The sequence below is a fragment of the Dermacentor variabilis genome, chromosome 4 (genome assembly GCF_050947875.1).
Source record: "Dermacentor variabilis isolate Ectoservices chromosome 4, ASM5094787v1, whole genome shotgun sequence".
NCBI lineage: Eukaryota > Metazoa > Arthropoda > Arachnida > Ixodida > Ixodidae > Dermacentor > Dermacentor variabilis.
In genome coordinates this window covers 1,553,138-1,573,541 of record NC_134571.1, presented here as the reverse complement: position 1 = coordinate 1,573,541, position 20,404 = coordinate 1,553,138, and the positions used below count along the sequence as shown (strand labels likewise).

At 45.7% G+C, this 20,404-nt stretch overlaps 1 protein-coding gene across 1 annotated transcript in view; it reads left to right on the top strand.

Moving 5' to 3' along the window:
* The window catches only part of LOC142578565 (nurim homolog), a 50,327-nt gene that overhangs the window by 6,479 nt on the left and 23,444 nt on the right, over positions 1-20,404 (top strand). The gene's annotated exons all lie outside the window — the stretch shown is intronic.

The window sequence follows — 20,404 nt, the reverse complement described above, 5'->3', positions numbered from 1 at the left end:
AAAGCACGAGCAGTCTCTCATAGCAAAAGGGCGAAGAGATGCCGGGATAATTTATTTATTTTATTTATTTATTTTACAATACTGCCGCTCTCAGCCGAGAGCCTAGCAGACGGGCATGAACACTTTTTTCCCTACATAAATACATGTGCGAGCTACACAAAGAATGAAAAAGCAACGATATTCAACAAAATACAAAACATAAGGGAGATACGGTATACAACAGAACACTAAACAAAGCAGAATAAAATGAACAACAACCGGGGCATATCATAGACAAAGCAAAAACGTGAAATATTTGGGAACAAACAAGTGTACACATTTTTTTCTAAGTACTGTTAGTTTAACATAAAGAGATTAGGGAACAAACATGAGAAGTCGTTAATAATCTCTTATGCTGAGCTCCAGTTGTGAAACGAACAGGGATAAAGAGTTTGTCGTTGTTAATGACTAGTTAAGTTCATTCCATTCTCTGATTACCCGAGGAAAGAATGAGTACCTGAATGCGTCATTAGAAAAGGAATACTCGGTTAGCGTATGTTCGTGTTGATGCCGTGTTATTCTAGATTGCAAATATGAAATGTACTGGGTGATATCAATTTTATACTGACGTTGTAGCATTTGAAACAGAAATTTTAGTCGATCTTGTTTCGCTCTCGTCGATAATGTGTTGAGGCCTGAGGAAGCTAAGAGACGTGACGGTGAGTCAGTAGAATGATATTTGCTATGAATGAACCTTGCGGCTTTTCCTTGTACGGCTTCAAGTTTAGTTATGTTAGTTGCTGTGTAAGGAAACCAAATTGTGTTAGCGTATTCTAAAATAGGTCTCACAAATGTTTTGTAGGCCAGAAGCTTAATGTTCGTTGGAGCGATCTTTAGGCGTCTTTTTAGATAAAATAGCTTTCGTAGTGCAGTAGTTGTAATCTCAGTTATGTGTGTTTCCCAATTGAGGTTCGATGTCAACGTTATCCCTAAATATTTATGTTGCTCAACTATCGAAAGAGGCGTGCCATTAACGATATAGGTGAAAAGAGAGGGTCGCTATTTTCTTGTTACTGTCATTGCCACTGATTTATTGACGTTAATAGACATTTGCCACTGGGAGCACCACTCGGCTAGCGTGTTAAGGGAATCAGAAAGATCGAGATGCTCGTTATGGCTGTTAATTTCTTTATATATCACGCAGTCGTCCGCGAAGAGTTTGATTTTGCACCCTATATTATTGGTTATATCGTTAATAAAGATCAGAAATAACAGCGGCCCGAGTACCGAGCCTTATGGTACTCCAGATGTGACAGGAACGAAATCAGATGGCATGTGGTCAAACATAACAAATTGTGAGCGGTGTGTTAGAAAAGCTGTTATCCAAGCAGAAACTTCTCCCTTCCCGATGGCTTGCTCCACTTTTGCAATTAGCTTAGTGTACATGTGACTCACGCAATCAAAAGCTTTAGATAAGTCAAGTAAAATCATGTCAATTTGAGAACGATTATTAACACTAAGAGCAAGGTCATGAACTACCTCTGTTAGTTGAGTGATGGTTGATAAGCCAGATCGAAAACCGTGCTGGTGAGGCGATAGGATGTTTTCACGTTCTAGAAGTACTGTCATGTGTTTTAGAATAATGTGTTCTAGTATTTTGCATGAAGTTCTGGTGAAAGATATGGGTCTGAAATTGGCAACATTATTTTTGTCTCCTTTCTTGTGTATCGGTATTATTCTAGCCTTTTTCCAGTCGTGTGGTAGATTAGAAGTTGCTAGTGATTTACGAAAAATGTGTCCCAGATACCTACTGCACCACTCAGCATGTATTTTTTTAGGAATTCGTTTGGAATTTCGTCAGGGCCGTTTGCTTTCTTAGGGTCAATGTTGAGGAGAAGACTGTGGATTCCGGCGTCCGTTATTATTAAGGGATCAAGCACTGACGTATAGGATGGTGGAAGAGGGGGGAGTGTACCATTGTCTTCGGTGAAGACTGATTTGAAGAAATTGTTATATTTGTTTGCCGTTGCACTTTTTCTTCTTCAGTTAGTTTGGTTCTTGTCTGCTCGGTACTGCGCAAATGTTTCCAGAATCTTTGTGGGTTATTTTTAGGAAGCTAACAAGAGTGACACTGTAGTAATATTGTTTCGAATCTTTTAGTTTCTCCTTGAAATGCATAACTGCAGATTTTAACTTCAAGGTTGTAGATGGTTTTGGGTTATTCTTGTTTGCCTTACGAAGCCGATTTGCGCGCCGTTTAGCATGGATGATTTCGCGTGTGATCCATGGATTCTTAAGGTGCTCTTTTTTCTTTTGCATTGGAATATAATTAGTTACACAGTGCAGGACAATGCTATTAACATGTAGCCATAATGCATCTACATCAGTAGATTCCTGAGATGCTTTTTCCGAAAAGGAATCGAATTCATGCGACAGATAAGTTAGTATGCTGGCGTCATCTGCTTAATCTCCATCTGCATAATGAAACATAGGGCATTGTAGGGGTACAACAAGTATGATGTACTGAGAGGTAGTTGGAAGGGAGAAATGGCGCTGGGGCTTACTTTCGGGAATGCGGCCCCGTGCTTAAGGGCAGAAGTTCAGTCGACACTAGAAGTAAATCAGAAAGCTGTTGGAAGATTAGCACTAGGTGCCTACGGGAAAACTACAAACGAAGCAGCACAGGGGGATATGGGCTGGTCAACGTTCGAAGCGCGGGAAGCTCAGAGTAAAATCCTATACGAAAAGCGCCTGAGGAATTTGGACGATAACAGATGAGCAGTTAAGGTATTTAAATACCTATACAGAAAGAGCGTTGACTCACAATGGCGGCAAAGAACTAGGAAGCTAACCAGTAAGTATGCCAGACACGAGGACGGAGAAAGACAGAGCATTAAACGACAGGTTAAAAACGCGGAAGGTAAAAATTGGATAAATTCAATGGAAAAGAAGCATAGTGTAGAACTATATCGATACTGGAAGCAGCAGATCAGGAAGGAAGCGTTTTATGATAACTCAAGAGGCAGTGCCCTACTCTTTGAAGCTAGATCAGGATGTCTTAGAACGCGGAGCTATAAAAAGAAATTTAACGAAGAAGAAGACACATGTACTGTGTGTGGTAAATATGTAGAAACGATGGAACACCTCATACTAGAATGTGATGGTATCAATCCCGATGTCGATGCGGCCACAGTCACCCTTCCTGAGGCCCTAGGGTTCAGAGATGATAGTCATGTAAATAAATATGCGGTGGAAATTAGCAAAAGGCGATTGGAGGATTGGTGGCTCAAAATCAGAGAGGTGGCATAAGGTTAAAAGTGTAGGAAGACGTATTTAAAGAAAATGGCGAATTTTAACAACCTCGAACACAGTTAAACAAAAATAAAAAAGCTGAGCATGGTGGCAATGCCATCACCCCGTTTCAAAGGGGACGCTCCTACCTTCCATCCATCCATCCATCCATCCATCCATCCATCCATCCATCCATCATGGGAATGAAGACGAGCACATCATAATTGGATTTCTCCGCTCTTTGTGCGCATGCGCGAGGACAGTGGTTGCGAGGGAGATATGTGGGGACTTTCGGCCCTTAAGATTTCTCTTCGCCTAGGTACTACGGGGAAGAAAGTTGTTAGCTCCGTTTGTCTCTATCGAGCTGGCAGACAGAATGCGTGGCCGGCAAGGCGAAGAAGCCGTGTCCGAGGTGAGTTTGTTGCTATTTTGTTGCGACGGTAGCATATTACATTTTTATAGTCCCAGGGAGATACGTTTGGAAGTGAGGTGTTTTCTCGGATCACTTTATTGACAAAGCATTGCATCGTGCCGATGCATTGTTCATTAGTGTCGTTGAGCAAAGTCAGCATACCGCACACTTCAGGAGATTCGCGGGAACGGAAAAAGTTTATGGATTCGACTGTCGTGCCGATGCGAGGTTGTTGCTTTTCTTTTTTTTTTTTTTGTAGGGGTAGCATATTAAATTCTGATAGTCGCAGGGGGATACGCTTGAACGTGAGGCGTTTTCTCGGATGACTTTAATGGCAACTTGTGAAGCATTATGTCGTGCCGATGCATTGTTCATTAGTTTCGTTAAGCATACCACACACTTCAGGGGAATCGCGGGAATGGAAACAGTTTACGAATTCAACTGCCGGGCCGATGCATTAGTTCTTAATGCAACTGAGCATACAACACACTTGGAGATTCGTGGGAATGGAACATTTTGTACTCTGTATGTGAAAGCACTAAAACTTGGGTCGCCATGAAATCTGAGCCTTAGATCATTGTGAGAGCTATACAGCCACACTGGCAAAAACAGTACGCCCTGCGAATGAATACGGAACAAATTTATGCTAAAGAAATATGGTCGTCATGCAATTTCATAGCAGTGGACCACTGCGAAAGCTGTACAGTAACACTGATAAATGGCTACGTGGCGCAGATTCGTAGCGATTCTGAGGTGCTTGTGCGCAAGGGTAATTATAATGAAGGAGTGCGTATTACTAATCCCGGCTGTTACGATGTCTAGCTCATATACGGGGCGCTCTATGTGGGCGAAACAAGGGCTCAGATCGCTACAACCGCGTGCGAAATAGCTCTGAAGGCCTGCCAGTATACTTGTTCGGCGTCTCCGTGCTTGTACTGCGACAGGAGACGCAACGGCAGGTGCGCATGTATATCACACTATATCCTCTGACAGTGGCCGCTTTCCACTCTTGCTATACTTCGCCACAATACACTGCACATGTTTGATTGCGCGACATTTGTGCCTTACGGCGAAGCTGACTTTAGATAAACGGCATTCTGCAACGCTCGAGCCATCTTGTCCGTCACTGTGGATAGAAAACGCATATATGTTCAAGCTATTTGAGCTGCATCATTTTGTCGGTGTTTACCCCTCTTTACTAAATGAAGAGGATAACGTACGCCTGTGTGGGTGACTTAAAACTGATAAAAAGCCTGGTAACCTATGTGCAGTCAGTCAAAAAACACTATTTATACAGGCGTCCACGCTCCTGTAAAAAAATGCAATTCAGTGATGACCCTCTGGAGATGGATCCGCACCTATGTAAGCACAGTCGGCTCATCAGTCACAAAGTAGGAGCCGAAGAGAGCTACCCACTACATGGATGACTTGCCTAGTATGAAAACGTTGTTTTCAACTTTTGCTCTCCTGTTCGCCACATAAGCATTGCGTATTAAGACGACGTCTCACTGTTTAGTGCAATGCGTTTGTCACATGGCTGAATACAAATTAACCGCTATCAATGTCGTATAATGAGCATTAAAAAGTTATCTTCAGCTCCTACTTTGTGACTGATGAGCCGGCTGTGCTTACATAGGTGCGGATCCACCTCCAGAGGGTCGATCATCCCTGAATTTGATGTTTTTTTTAAACGAGTGTGGACACCTGCATAAATAGTGTTTTTTGACTGACTGCACATAGGTTACTAGGCCCGTATATGAGCTACACATCGTAACAGCCGGGATTAGTAATACGCACTCCTTCATTATAATTACCCTTGCGCACAAGCACCTCAGAATCGCTACGAATCTGCGCCACGTAGCCATTTATCAGTGTTACTGTACAGCTTTCGCAGTGGTCCACTGCTATGAAATTGCATGACGACCATTTTTCTTTAGCATAAATTTGTTCCGTATTCATTCGCAGGGCGTACTGTTTTTGCCAGTGTGGCTGTATAGCTCTCACAATGATCTAAGGCTCAGATTTCACGGAGACCCAAGTTTTAGTACTTTCATATACAGAGTACAAAATGTTCCATTCCCACGAATCTCCAAGTGTGTTGTACGCTCACTTCCATTAAGAACTAATGCATCGGCACGGGCAGTTGAATTCATAAACCGTTTCCGTTGCCGCGATTCCCCTGACTTGTGTGGTATGCTCAACGCCACTAATGAACAATGCATCGGCACGACGTAATGCTTTGCCATTAAAGTCATCCGAGGAAACGCCTCACGTCCAAACGTATCCCCCTGCGACCATCAGAATTTAATATGCTACCGCCGCAAAAAAAATATAATAATAAAGCAGCAACCTCGCATCGGCACGGCAGTCGAATTCATAAACTGTTTCCGTTCCCGCTAATCTCAAAATAAAGTTCATTCATTCATCCTGAAGTGTGCGCTGGGCTGACCTTGCTCAACGACACTAATGAACAATGCATCGGCACAATGTAATGCTTTGTCACTAAAGTCATCCTAGAAGACACCTCACTTCCAAACGTATTCCCCTGCGACTATAAAAATTCTATATGTTACCGTCGCAACAAAATAGCAACAAACTCACCTCGGACACGGCTTCTCCGTCTTGCCGGCCACGCATTGTCTGTCTCTGCCAGCTCTATAGGGAAAAACAGAGCTAACAACTTTCTTCCCCGTAGTACCTACGCGAAGAGAAATCTCAAGGACCAAAAGTCCCCACATTTCTCTCTCGCAACTACTGCTCCTCGCGCATGCGCAGAAAGAGCGGAGAAATCCAATTAGGATGTGCTCGTGAATGAACGAGAAGTACAGGCTACGGAATGGCATTCTGTTGACTCGCGAACTAGTCTACAAGTATTTTTTGGCAGTTTTGTTCGCTCCAAGCGCAATTGCTATAATCTGCAGTGGGACAGTACAATGCAAAGCTCTCTGCATTTGTTCTGTTGCTCTAAGCGCCGATAGCGCGCTGGGCCAGCGGCTGGGACGATGTTTGCGTCGCTTTGTGGTGTCGAAGCCCTGACGAGAAAGTGACGGCATCGTAAACGTTGAAAGAACATGTTTTGACCGTTTCGACCTTGGTTTAATTGTTGTTTGTTAGGTTGGCGCTGTAGCGTTACGTGCTTTATGAAACTTCAGAATAGGAAAAAGAAGGTACTACTGATACAAGACATAGACAGTTGTACTTCTAGTGGCTTGACAATCAAATTTTATTGAGGGCTTCATTATGCATTGCTCGTTTATGTGCTCACTAAAATGCGTGTTTTAGCACTTCGAGAACCCAAGCTTACTTGTGGTAGGAAAGGTTGCTGCTTCCTGGCTATAGTCTAGTGTCGCAACATGGGTAAGTGCAAAGCCACACCATAACGCTTCGGAAGCGGTACATCATTATAAAATATAATGAAGCATACTCGTAGGAGGCCACAGGCGTCCTAGCTAGCACTGCAGCAGATGTGCTTAAAAGTACTTGAAGACGTTTAGCAATCGTGACAGCCGACGCAGCCTTTCGAAAGAGCGAGAGAGTCTGCAAGTGCACGTCGTCTGCAAGAATAGTCTGGAGGCGTTGTAGCAGACGACTCTTGTAGCAGTCCTCTCAAGGCCGCAACACTTTCTCACAATACAACATTTTTATTTCCATAAATATTGGTCTCGAGCTCCACCACTAGAAAAGCTGGCGCCACCATCGGCGTGACGTGCTATTAGGGATCACGTGGACATAGCGGCCGCGTCGGCTGCTTCGGGAGCGCCGAAGCGAGCTGAAAACGAGAGTTTCAATTCCCTCGTACGCTGCGGTCTTCATTTAGCGGCGAAATTTTCCCGCTTCGAGTGTCTCCTTTACAACGCTTGAAAGCACTACAATAGGTAGTGGCTGCCTTTGAAGGCGCGCAACATGGTAGGCTACTGCTCGGTGCCGCAGGGCCGGACGTACGTAACGGAGGGCGGTGTCAGCCTTATTCACACGTAGCCGCAGGACAATAAGCTGCGTGAAGCTTGGCTCGCGAAACATAAAGCCGGCAAACAGTCATCGGCTACAGCTCGGGTATGCAGCAAGCACAGACGCGAGGAAGATTTCTGCTACGGCGCCGGGTCTGCGATGTTCGGAAAACGCGCACTGAGACGCTCGCCCGAGTCCGCTGCCCGACTAATGTCATGACGGTTTGGTCTATGACCTTGTTGATGCATACTGGCAAGTTCAGTGGAGTGGAAAGGGAGCGGTAAGAAGCACATTTAAAGAAAGCATGGCATATGGTCATGTTTGTGTTATAAATTATTGCCCTGAATTACAAAAAAGGAGCAGCGGGAAATTGCATGCTGAGAACACCGATAAACATACAGTGCGACGCAACTCGAGAAATAATATTGAAAGGTCAAAGAATTCAGAAAAAAAAAAGATTGAATCGTCGCGACGGCACATCACAGTCCCCGTAGGCGTCGAAGTCTCTACAATGAAATTATTTTTGAACAGCTCTGATAGCGCCCACGCAGCAATGATTGCTTGTATACTGTCAAATGCTCATATTCTGCGGCCTAAAGCTCATGGCACGGTGTCAAAACGCGCACGCGGCGAAAGCGAAACAGTGCGCGGACAAGCATGCAGACGCGCAGTCGGTCGCTGCGAACCTGTGCGATCGATGCATTGAGGCTTCGTTCTATTACGCTCCATTTAGTTATACAAACACTATAAGAACATATTTCACATAGTTTGCTCTCAGCGTTTGCCTACCTTTCACGCAAGAAGCCGGTTCGAGAGACTCCATCGCGGCGACCGCGCGCAGTGGCGTTCACTGTACGTATTCGGTAAAGAGACAACGTCTGTAAACGATTCTGGGCTTTCAGTTTGCCCAAGATTATTATTTAGACAGTAAAAAACTTCTCTCGTTTCCAAAGTACTTACAGAAATGTCCTGGAGAGCTCGCGCGGGGTGTTTTCAGTAAGCGCTGACAGCGAAACCTATGAGGAGCGCGCCGCGTGATCCCTCATACTACGCCAGCGAGGCGCTTCCGATAGATGGCGACTACGTAACTCCTCGCCGCCAATATAATGAATATATTTATATAAGTGCATGCATGGTTGTTATTGCTGTTGTAAAAATAAATAAATAATTAATCCCTGGCGTAAAATCGGGAACAGAATCGCACAAGAATGCATACCCTGGTGTGCCCTGTTCATAAACCATATAGTAAGCCGTGCTTTCAATCTCAGTCATACAAAGTTTATGTAACACATTGCATAGAGTTTCCTACAAAAATTCTTGTAGGAAACTCTATGACACCCATTGTACATCATATAAGATACTTCAGAAATAAAATTAGATTTTACGCGATAATAATTGAGTATAGCTTCGTTTACTGTGCCGCAATTAAATGGGCCGGCGTTGCGCGTACCCGGTCGTTCGTCCGCCGCTGGCTGCCCGCGCGGTCAGGCAGTGGGCACGGATGCCCCATTTGGTGATCACTGTGTTTGAAGGGGCAAGGTTCTAACTGGTGTTGTATAAGTCGCGGGTCGCTTTTTTTCGTCGCGACGATAGATTGGATTTTTTACAAGCACTGCTCCAGGAGGGCACACGTAACCGGTAAACGGAGGCCTCAGGAGAGCACCTGAGGTTATAATAAAGCAGGCGGCGCAGGAGCTCCAGGTAACCCATAGAGTTTCATATTAGTATAATATAGTATTTATTTAGAAACTCAATGGAGGTCACCCAAGGGGTAGATGGGGGGGGGGAAGCATCAAAGCTGGAAGCATGGCGGCCCGTGCCTTGTGGCCGCGTAGGCCGAAGCGTGCCAGGGGGTATTCGCATAAAGAATTGGCTGTCAGCGATAGCGGGCAGCCGATCTTATACACCCCTAGCACGCGCAGGCCTCAGTGAGCGCCAACCTTAGGACCAGTCCAGGTTCTAGCTCGCGCCTGCGGCGCTGGTGCTGAGTCAGTCATCCTTACCGGCTGCCTTTCAGCCACTTGCGTTCAACCGCGATTGCTAAGACACTCGAGCTGCCTTCTAGATTTTCAATCTATATGGCGCCCGGGCTCTACTACGGTCGCTACTGCTCCCACAGAAACATCTGTGATGTTATACAAGGTACATCGCCGTAAGGCGCGATAAAGCTATGATCCGCCACGACTGACTGACAGGTGCCAGACAGTCTGCCCGACAGAGGGGTCGCCAAATCGGGCGTCAGTGCCTGCTGCTTCCCCTATTTTACCGCGCCCGAAGCCAGCGTCGGAGCGTAAACAAACTCGACCCCACTCCGCAGAGTCCGCAATGCCGGAATGCTTAGGGACAAACGCCTACAACACGCGCTAAGAAACCAACTCCGTTGTACCTAGGCAGCGTCATATATTGATAGAGTCCTCGATCCCCCGCTCCGGTGCGCACCGGGGCGCCTTATTCATCCTCTATCAACCACACCGGTGCGCACCGACCATCGATGGATGGATGGATGATTGAGGCTCAACCCTTTGAATCGGGCGGCGGCAGCGCGCGCCACCTAGCCTTTAATGGTTCTATATGCATGCTTACCTATGTATTTACTCCTTTACTTTTTCGTTGATATTATCCACCAGTCAGATAGTCTCCGTTTAGTTATTTCTACCTGTTCAAAGTCTCTTCTACTTTCACTGTCTTTAAAACCCAAAGCTTTGAATAGTTCCCCGTTAGATTCAACTGCAGGGTGAAGTTGTTTACAAGCAAGTATCAGGTGTTCAGCCGTTTCCTCCTCCTCTCCACACGCCTCGCACACCAAATCTATCTCCTGGTATCTGGCTCGGTACGTTTTAGTCCGCAGTACACCTGTCCTGGCTTCAAACAACAATGAGCTTCCCTTAAAGTTATCGTAAATATTTTCTTTGGCTATTTCTTGCTTAAACGTCCTGTATGTCTCCAATGCCGATTTGGTTTGCATCTCTGTACTCCACATACCCCTCTCTGTCTCCTTAACCTTTTTCTTGACAGATGATTCCTTACTTGTCCCCCCGCTACTGCCCAAGTATTTGCTTGTCAATTTTCTAGTTCGCTTCCTCCACCTCGTGTCAACATTCCTCGTGTATAAGTAACTGAAAACCTTCCTAGCCCACCGAATTTCCCCCATTTTTCTCAATCGCTCCTCAAATGCTGTCTTGCTACTAGCCTCTCTGCCCTCGAAAGAAGACCAACCCAGATCCCCCTGCACTCCAAGATTTGGTGTCTTGCCATGTGCTCCCAGAGCGAGCCTACCCACACCACGTTGCCTAATTTCCAACTGTTGCCGGGTCTCTGTTCTAATACATAGAACTGCATTGGCAAAAGTCAGGCCTGGTACCATTACCCCCTTCCATATCCCTCGTACTACCTCGTACCTATTGTAGTTCCACAGTGCCCTACTCTTCATAATCGCTGCACTTCTGTTACCTTTAGTCGTTAGATATTTTTCGTACTCTGTCAGATACTCAAAGCCAATATTTATCAACATACCAAGGTACTTGTATTTATCGACTATCTCCAGCGTGGCCGCCTGTATCTTATGCTCGCCGCAAATGTTATCATTAAAAATCATGACTGCTGATTTTTCTTTGCTAAACTTCAAGCCTAATCTGTCTCCTTCTGTACCACATATGTCCATTAATTCCTGCAGATCTTCTGCATTGTCAGCCATTAATACAATATCATCCGCGTACATCAGTCCTGGTAATGACTGCTCAATCAATTTTCCTTGTTTGAAAAATGATAGGTTGAAGCCGAGTCTGCTTTGCTGTATTTTGGCCTCTAAACCTTGTAGGTACAGCATAAACATCAGAGGTGACAATGGGCACCTCTGCCTAAGCCCCCGCCGAATCATTACAGGCTCCGAAACCTGCTTTTCCCATTGTATAATCACCCGGTTACCTTTATAGATATCTTTTAAGAAATTGGTTACTCCATCTTGCATCCTAAAGTTTCCAGAATGCCCCACAAGCCCTCTTGAAGTACACTGTCATAGGCTCCCTTGATGTCCAAAAAAGCCAGCCATAGGGGTCTGTGTTCCTTTTCAGCTATTTCAATGCACTGTGTTAGCGAGAACAGATTGTCTTCTAGCCTCCTATGCTTCCGGAACCCATTTTGTAGCTCTCCAAGTACCCCCTCGTTCTCTACCCATGCCTGCAGTCTGTCCTTTATAATCTGCATAACCACCCTGTAAACCACTGACGTCACTGTTATAGGCCGTTAGTTATTTATGTCAGCTTTGTCCCCCTTTCCCTTATATATCATTCTCATCCTACTTAGCCTCCATTCGTCAGGTACTTTACCATCCACTAGCATTTTGCTCACCATCTCCCTCAATGCTTTCTTAGATTTCGGGCCCAATTTCTTTATTAACATAATTGGAATACCATCGGGGCCTGCCGATGTGCTACTTGGTACCCTCTTCTCCGCCCTTTCCCACTCTATTTGTCCAAGCGAAAGCAGTGGGTTGACCGGGCTATCCCTCTCCGACGTACTGCATGTACCATTTGTCTGTTTTGTAAATTTTTCCCTCATCATGGTTCCTATATGCTCCATTGCCGCCTCTCCTTCTAACCGAGTACCTTGAGCTGTTACTATATACCTCTGCTTGTCCTATTACCCAAGGAGTTCAGATGTTGCCAGAATTTTCTAGCTGCCTGTTTATCTTTTTTATTGCTTATTTTTGACAGCCATTGGGACCCTTTTGTCTTGATTTTCTCGTTGATCAAATAAGATGCTTCCCTTTTGCATTTTATGTAGTTTACCCATTTCCTCTCTACTTCTGCTTCAGGTTCTCCCTTACTTTTGGAATACCTGTGTTCCCTGGAGGCTTCCTGACGTTTCTTTATGGCCTTCTTAACCTCTTCATCCCACCAGCTCTTGAGTTTTCGTATCCCTTGCCTTGTTTTCCTGACTCGCGCCTTACCTAGCTCACGCTCAAATAGTCTCATTAACTTTGGGTAAGTCCAATCAGTTTCAGTGCCCTCTGATATTTCCTCTTCAATTTGTTTGGCCGCTATTTCCACTTGGTCTTCTGAGTAAAAAATCACATCTGGCGTTTCCTCGCGCGTCGTTCGTGCTTTAGTTTCCCTCTTAAAACTCAACTTGATACGTTTGTGGTCGCTACCTGTACTTCTGGAGCCCTGTTCATCTATAATCATGGCTCCTAATCTATCGTACATCCTATGTGACATTAACGCATAATCTATTGTCGAGTGTCGATCCCCTACCTCCCATGTTATGATCCCGTCACACTTTTCAGTAGAGTTACAGACAACTAAGTTAAGTCTCTTACACATATCCAGCAGCATGTTACCTGTGGAGTCCGTGTACCCATCCATATCTTCAACATGCGCATTCATGTCTCCTAATACAATTACTTCACATCCTTTTCCTAGCTCATTGATGTCCGCTGCTATACAGTCCAACATTTTTTTGTTTTCCTCTTTAGCATTTGATCCTGTCCAAGGTATACAAAGCCTAGAAGTGTTTTCGCCCCTGCTACTTTTCCTTTTAGCCATAAATGCTCCTTGCATTCCTGTTTGACCCTTTGCCAATTTGTATTTTTATGAATGAGCGCTCCAATTCCCCCACCCTTTCTGCTACCCTGCACTCTGTTGCAGTATTCCCATGCATAATCAGGATTACAGGGCGGTTGTTCCATGTCCCTAAGATGTGCCTCTACAAACCCATAAACCATTAAGTTCTCCTGTCTTAGTTGTTCTTCGATTTCCTCCCATTTTAGCCTATTTCTGCCACCTTGCATGTTAATGAACCCTATGTCTGACTTAATTTGGCTCTTGCGCTTATTCCTGTCACCTCTCCTACAGTACCAATGTTTGCGTGTTGGGTGGCTCCTGCCTCGAATCGTCCACGCCTATACTGCTACTTTCAGGGCTCTGGGTCCCCCTAAAAAAGCTGTTGCCTGGCGACCCATCCTGCCCCCTATCCGTTTGCCAGTGGCACCACTGTAGTGAATGCCATCCTGCACAAAAGGCCGGAAGCCGGTTCCGTACACGTCCCTGTTGACCTCCATCACGCTGTACCCGAGTCGTCCGCTCAGACTCCTAATGACCCGATTGGCCTCAACCACCCTCCTTTCTACCTGGTAAGCCTGGCCCTGGACCTCTGGGATAGTGCATATGGTCACATGCACCCTCCCGGAGGCCTCTCTAAGCTTACTCAGCCCAGTCTCAATGTGTCAATGTGCCTCTCAAGGTCCTGGCTTCTCCCCTTAAGCACGTCATTGAGCCCAGAATGCATAATGACCAAGCTGTCGCTCTCCGTGCTGACCCCAACTACTTCCCGCGCCTTGGTCATTGCTTCCGCCATGCCCTTGCCCGCTTGCGCCTCCACCTGTACTTGTCCGTCCGCCTTCACTCTCACCATCACGCCCTGTTCGGCCCTCCCCACATTGGAGTCCCCTATCACCAGGACCCTTCTACGTGCAAACCGTTCGACTGCAGCCTGTGTCCGCTGCCCCTCCCTTTGCGCCCGCTGGCGCCCCTATGGCTGCAGTGTCGCCTCACTCGGGGCGCGTTGTGCAGCTTCACTATAACTACGCCGTTTCACCGGCGGCGAGCTGAGGACGGCTTGCTCTGGCTCCCTGCCTCCCACTTCGCCTGTAGGTTCTACCCTACTTTCTGAGTTTTTGCCAGCACTTTGTTGTCCTGACTCGACCTTCTCCGCTATGCGTCGAGCCGCCTTTCCAGTTCGGCGCTCTTTTCTTTTTCTTCCTCAAGCTCGGCCACGGTCCTTACTAACTGCGCGGCCTGGGCCGCCTCCACCTTGACGAAATTGTCAACTTTCGCCTGCAGTGCTACCCGCTTCTCCTGTTCCTCCCTCAGATCTGCCTTAAGCTCGTCGAACTTAGCCGCCCAATTCCCTTCCAGTTTTTGGACGGCTTCCCTGACGCCCTCGCACGACCTGCACGTGAAGCTAGACCCCTCCGCGTCTGCTAAATTCTGGAACTTAGTTTCGTCGAGGAAGCACCATCGCAGGCACTCGTCGGACTGCACTTTCTCCCCGTCCCCCGCGGCCTTCGCGTTCTTCGATTTCATCGCTAGTCCTACGTACCTAGGCCCAACGAGGAAGTTCGCCAAATCACTCAAGCGAAGCCGTCCTCGACCGCTATCCCAAACTAAAATAAAGAATTATCACTCCCTACCCCATGTAAGAATCCGAGGAGCTAGCTGAAAGAATTAACTAAGGCTATCAATAGGTCCCTCCTATCAACTAGGCCTAACGGGGGAGCCGCCAGACCTAGACAAAGCCGGTACGTTTGCTACTCTAACCAAGAATTCAAAATTTGCGCCTCTACTCCATGCAACAGAAAACACTTCAAAACACTAGCTAATAAAGATAAAAAAAAGTACTTACCTACGAACGAAGTCGCTGAAGCCTCGACCACAGGAGCGTCCGTACGAACAGCTTACGACACGGCGACACCGCGAACAGGTTATCTGTAGTGTCAGGAACTGTAGTTCCTGACTCTAATCGATGGATGGATGGAAGGTAGGAGCGTCCCCTTTGAAACGGGGCGATGGTAGTTGCCACCATGCTCAGATTTTTATTTTGCCTTTTATTTTTATCTGTGTTGTGTGTTATTGTATTTCTCGATTTTCTTTAAATACGTCTTCCTACCCTTTTAACCTTATGTCACCTCTCTGCTTTTGAGCCACCAATCCTCCAATCGCCCTTTGCTAATTTCCACCGCATATTTATTTACATGACTATCATCTCTGAACCCTAGGGCCTCAGGAAGGGTGACTGTGGCCGCATCGACATCGGGATTGATACCATCACATTCTAGTATGAGGTGTTCCATCGTTTCTACATATTTACCACACACAGTACATGTGTCTTCTTCTTCGTTAAATTTCTTTTTATAGCTCCGCGTTCTAAGACATCCTGATCTAGCTTCAAAGAGTAGGGCACTGCCTCTTGAGTTATCATAAGACGCTTCCTTCCTGATCTGCTGTTTCCAGTATCGATATAGTTCTACACTATGCTTCTTTTCCATTGAATTTATCCAATTTTTACCTTCCGCATTTCTAACCTGTCGTTTAATGCTCTGTCCTTTTTCGTCCTCGTGTCTGGCATACTTACTGGTTAGCTTCCTAGTTCTTTTCCGCCATTGTGAGTCAACGCTCTTTTTGTATAGGTATTTAAACACCTTAGCTGCCCACCTGTTATCATCCAATTTCCTCAGACGTTTTTCATATAGGATTTTACTCTGAGCTTCCCATGCTTCGAATGATGCCCAGCCCATATCTCCCTGTACTGCTTCGTTTGTGGTTTTCCCGTGGGCACCTAGTGCTAACCTTCCCACAGCTCTCTGATTTACTTCTAGTCTCGACTGAACCTCTGCCCTTAAACACAGGACCGCATTCCCGAAAGTAAGCCCCGGCACCATTACTCCCTTCCAAATGCCTCTCAGTACCTCATACCTGTCGTAACCCCACAATGCCTTATGTTTCATTATCCCGGCATCTCTTCGCCCTTTTGCTATTGGAGACTGTTCGTGCTTTTCCGTGTACATCTGCCCTTTGTTCATCCATACCCCGAGATAATTGTATTCGGCCACTCGGGGTATTTCGTGGCCTTGTATTGTAAGCTCCTGATCAGTTGTATCGTTTAAAAACATCCCACCGGACTTAGCTGCACTAAAACTGAAACCTAAACTGTCTCCTTCGTCCCCACAGTAATTAACCAGAGTTTGCAAATCTTCCTGGCTATCTGCTAACAGTACAATATCGTCCGCATACATTAAACCCGGTAGTCGTTGCTCCACAACCTTTTCGCCTAATCTGTACGACAGATTATACCCTAGATTGCTTCGTTGTAACCTTCTTTCCATGCTTATCATATAAAGCATGAACAGCAGCGGTGATAGAGGACAACCTTGCCTTAATCCTTTGTGAATCTCGACAGTTGTCGTACTCTTGATTCCTTCCCATGTTATTTCAACATTATTTTCTCGATATGGTTCCTGTAGAAAATCAATTACCTCATTACCGATACCTTCAGCTTTTAATATGTTCCACAGGAGTTCCCTGTTCACATTGTCGTATGCACCACTTATGTCCAGGAAGGCTAAATACAGAGGTCTATTTTCCGCCTTAGCTATTTCTATGCACTGGGTAAGCACGAACAGGCTATCATCTAAGCGCCTACCACTTCTGAACCCGTTCTGAAGTTCTCCAAGTATTCTATTACTTTCTACCCATGACTGCATTTTTAATTTCACCGCCTGCATCGCCAGCCTATATATAACTGATGTTATCGTAATTGGTCGGAAAGATTTTATGTTCTTTTTATCACCTTTCCCTTTATAAATCAAATTCATTTTACTCTGTTTCCAACTGTGCGGAATTTGCTTATTTGTTATGACTGCCTCCAATGCTTTTATCAGCGTTTCCTTGCTTCTTGGGCCAAGTTCATTAATTAACTTGATTGGAATTTCGTCTATCTTCGCGGACGTGCATTTTGGAACATTTGCTTCCGCCTTTTTCCAGTTAAGATTGGTCAATTCTAAGCTGTTTTCTATTATGCTATTCTGTGTTGCTCCCTCACTTGGGGCGATTACCCTATCGTCTTTCCTAAATGACTCTGCTATAACTGAACCAATGTAGTTCACAGCGTCATCTCCCTCTAAACAATTTCCTTCGGCATCGTGAATCTGTTCCTCTTTTCTGTGATTAGCTTTACCCAGCCAGCTTATATGGTTCCAGAATTTTCTTGACCCCCCTTTAGTTGCATCGCGAACTTCAGCCAGCCAGCGATCAGAGGACTGCTTTATTTTAGCCTGGACGAGGACCTGCACTTGTTGTTTCTTTTGTCGATAATATTCCCATTTTTGGCCTATTTCCTCTTCAGATAACTGCGCCCTCTTTGCTTCTCTGTGTTCCCGAGATGCCCACCGTCGTTGTTCGATGGCCTCTCTAATTTCCTTATTCCACCAACTTCGTGGCTTCCCCTTTCCTCTCCAGCGGTTTACTCCTTTTACCTCTTTTATTTTTGTACTAATGAGTAGTTCTAACTGATTATAATCCCACCTTTCCATGGGATGTTTCTTTATTGCTTCCTCTATGCCAGCCGCTATTTGCGCTATTTGCGCGTCATTTAATTTTGCGTACTCTTTTTGGCTTCCCTGCCTTTCTCTTTTGAGTAGGGCTCCCAACTGTAGACTAATACGCTTATGATCACTTCCGAGGCTGTACTTCCCCTGTACTAATCCTCGATAACCGGAAGCGCACCCTGTTGGAGGGGTTTTCCGTTGCCCCGTCTCGCACCGAGGAAATCGACGGTGCGCCGGGGTGCAATCCCAGCAAACACTGCAGGACGCGCGCGCGCACTGCCGACTGCAGAACCGCGGACGCTCTGGCCCGATAGCTGCGGTTGCAACGGAGTTGGCGGAGTTAGCTAGTGGAGATGTCGGCAATGAGAAAGGAAGCGCTGCTAATTGCCGCAATCGATTAGCTTTTTTCAAGTTCGTCTGACAGCGAAGACGGCATGCTCATCGACCTCGTCCAAAAACAATGTGATGAAGAGCGACCAAAAGTGGGAAGGTTCGTTGAACGGGTCGTCAGGATTAATTAAAAAATCAATTGGTGTTTGCTTGCAACCAAGTATATCGGAGCACGCAGTTTTACAAGGTTCGAGCGGTTGACGCAGATGCTCAGCACCTGCAAACAATAAAATGTGCGCGCGCGCGTGTTCGTGCACGTTTTGCGCGCCAGGGGCAAAGTAGCGCTGCATGCAAGCACCTTGCACGAGGTGCAGTTTTGTCCTCGATGTTGACGCTCCACAGTGCGCCACCACGGCGGTGGCGCACCATTCTGGTTTCGGGGCAACCCCGGGGCAAGGTAATCGAGGACGCTATCAAGGAGCAAAACCCCCCAAATTTTCTCTCTGTCTCCCCACTCTTGCATGCGCCTGCGCACAAACGACTGGCGATCCCTCAAATGAACGTCTCGTGCAAAAACATCGAACTGTGTACTCGAACAAGAGTGTACGCTTCTCTATTCTATGGTGTACTCGAAATATCCCTCTGCTGATTGTGGCCGCACGAAACTGGATCCGTTGCCGCGGATATTTGTCGTGCATATGTAAAATAAAAGTAAGCAAAACGAGGGCCATGGCTATTCGGCGTGTCGTGAGCGTCGCTGCATCAATATTCGTTTTCGTTTTCGTTGTTTACACTGCTGCCGACCTTGCAAGTTTTCTGTCTTGGAGTTACGGCAGTTCTCGCAGTGCCGCGATCCAAATGTCTCACAGTGAGTATTTTATGTTGCATTTTGCTGGGGCACATTGTAATGCTCGTTTTAATACACGTGCCACCCGAAATAATCCATACGCGAAGAATGAACGTAACGTGTAACTGGAGCGAAAAAAAAAAAAAAGGAGAAAGCCATAGGGGGTGCCAGAGACAAGGAGTAGCGCGCGCGTTCTCAGTAGATTAACAATGCACGCCGCGTGTCCGACGTAGTGGACAAAGAACGTTCGACAACGAGGAATGCAGCAGTAAATAAGTTGGAGTGCAAAGTGCACGCCACTGCGAATACCCGTCACCGTGGACGCCTGACGAGGTAGGGAGAGCGCACCAGCGCTTGCGCGTATCCCAAAGCGTTGCCACGGGGTTCAGAGAATTTTGGTGATAATTCGTAACTTTAGCAACGCATTCCCCGATTTCTTCAGGAAAATTATGTTAACGCAATCGTTAACATGAGAGTCTCGTAGCGACGCCAGTAAAACACTCGTACGTATCAAAATACATCATTATGCATAATATTGAACAGGAAATTCAATGGCTAATTGGGTAAGGTGAATCTCTGTTTCCCTTAATTACTGTGTATCAAGCTCCATGTTTTGCAACGAGCGGAGAGGCATTAAAAAGAAATACTGCCACAGTGCATTGTCGCGCCGCTTCCATACAAAAGCGTCTTGAAAGCTATACATACGGCTACGCTCTCTATCGTATTTCCAGCGCAGATAACATATATATATATATATATATTAAAGCAATGGCAATTTAAGTAATTGCTACCTTGATTGTTCTGCTGCAGGGAAACATTTCTAGTTATCCTGTCGGCTCAGTTATCAGTGCCGTTCGTTACACATTCATTGTCAGCAACAAGAACAAAGCGCATATGCAAATAACATTCATAATTCTTGATCTGAACCGGCACTTATTAAATGCAGATTATTATAACGTTCCGACAGAATAAACCATCGAGGAAGTGATAGCTTTCTGGCCCCTCGGTTAACCCCCTTTCTTCTCAAATAACAATATGCGTCATGTGATGACTACAATACCATGATCGCAATTTATTCCAAACATCTCTTCAAACAATTTGGACAGAGGGTCACCGAAATTGAGTGAAACTTGCATCATATGATACTATCGAAATTCTAGTACAAAGCTTCATTCCTCTATTTTTAATCTAGAATAATATGGCATGCCCGCAATGCCAAAAGTGTGATTGAGTGATGGGCGACTTGCAAACTAGTGCCTGTCCTCTCCCTTGTGTAGCCGTGGCCGTACCACTCACTAGAAGATCTGGCTGGAAGACAGCAGTTATCTTCACTGTTACATTGGCAAACAAGAAGGCACATGACACTGTTTTGGTTTTGTTCGAACCCGTTTTTAGTACTGTTTGTTTTGCCAAGTCATGTAAAAGCTAGTTCATCGACACACACTATGTAAACAAATCAATTTGTAAACAAAATTTGAGTTTTTTAATATCATTT